Here is a 1,221-nt window from a genome sequence, read left to right as displayed (position 1 = left end):
GGACTCCTTAAGTTTAAAATAGTAGCTTTTTTTCAAAATTCCAAGTGGATACTAATGTCAATACCACTATCTGTACGATGGCGCCGTTCACAAACAGTCCTCAAATACAGTGTGCGACGAGGAAGCGAGTACAGTCGTGGAGGGAGAAGGACAGTCCCGACTTTGTAGGTAGAAGAACAGTTTAAGCCCTTAAAGACAGTTCTGAGCTGAAATGAGTTCTGGCTTCTTGCTAAATGCAAAACACCCCAAAGATCCCTAGAGGTTTTGCTATTAAAACGTTGCGTTCCTGATTTATAACTCAAGGGTGTACTGACGTTGCACCACAGCTTTAACTACTAATAGATCTTGGGTATACGGAGCTCGAATGTCGAAAGCTTGATTTTCAACTTTAGTGGAAGGTATCCAGTACAAGTGACTGGCTTACGCCACCCACTTCGAAAGCTTGAGCTTCAACTTTCGTAAAAAATATCCAGTAGCAGTGACTGACTTACGCCACCCACTTCCAAAGGCAGAGTCACGTCGGTCTCGTTGCCGGAACAGATTCCCAAGAAGGAAGTAGGATTTTGTATCTCACAGAATCTTTGTGACTTCATATATGAAATCACGTATGCATTTGGGATTACCGTACCGTAACCTTCTCTTATAAATTATCACGATGGATGTAGAAGGTACATGAATTCACCTTCATATAACGGCTAAGCGTAGCATATTACATCATCCCCTCCTCAAAGTCAAAAATAGTTTGATACTTTTGCAGACTTTTTGGAGCAGTACACTTTCCGATCAACAATGAAGCTATCAAGTGAACAAGTCAAAGCGTTGATGATTCAATTGCTTCTTTCTTCAATGATGAGTCAATATATCCTCGTGACCAACAGTCATCAAAACCACCCGTGTGGCCAATCGAAATCCCAGGAAAGATCGAGAAACGTTTTCTCACGTCTTAGATAGCCTGTCATGGTACTCATTTAAGAGACGATGACGCAAATCTTCGTCATTGGAAACAACAACTCTAGCTATATCCACGTGTTCAACTGCATAGTACAAAATCCATCTTGTACCCTAAATCGGTGAACACGCGATCTTGTGTGAGACGAAAGACTGTGCAGTGCTTTGTCGGAAGGGTCATTGAAATAACTCACCGAGTTCTGATATACCCCTCGGTAATTTCTTGGCGCACTGTTGTCGTAGCTTGAACTCTGATCGTCTGAATATCGTTGT

This window comes from Plasmopara halstedii (assembly GCF_900000015.1).
Source record: "Plasmopara halstedii genome assembly, contig: Scaffold_110, whole genome shotgun sequence".
Classification (NCBI taxonomy): domain Eukaryota; phylum Oomycota; class Peronosporomycetes; order Peronosporales; family Peronosporaceae; genus Plasmopara; species Plasmopara halstedii.
This window is presented reverse-complemented; position numbering follows the sequence as displayed.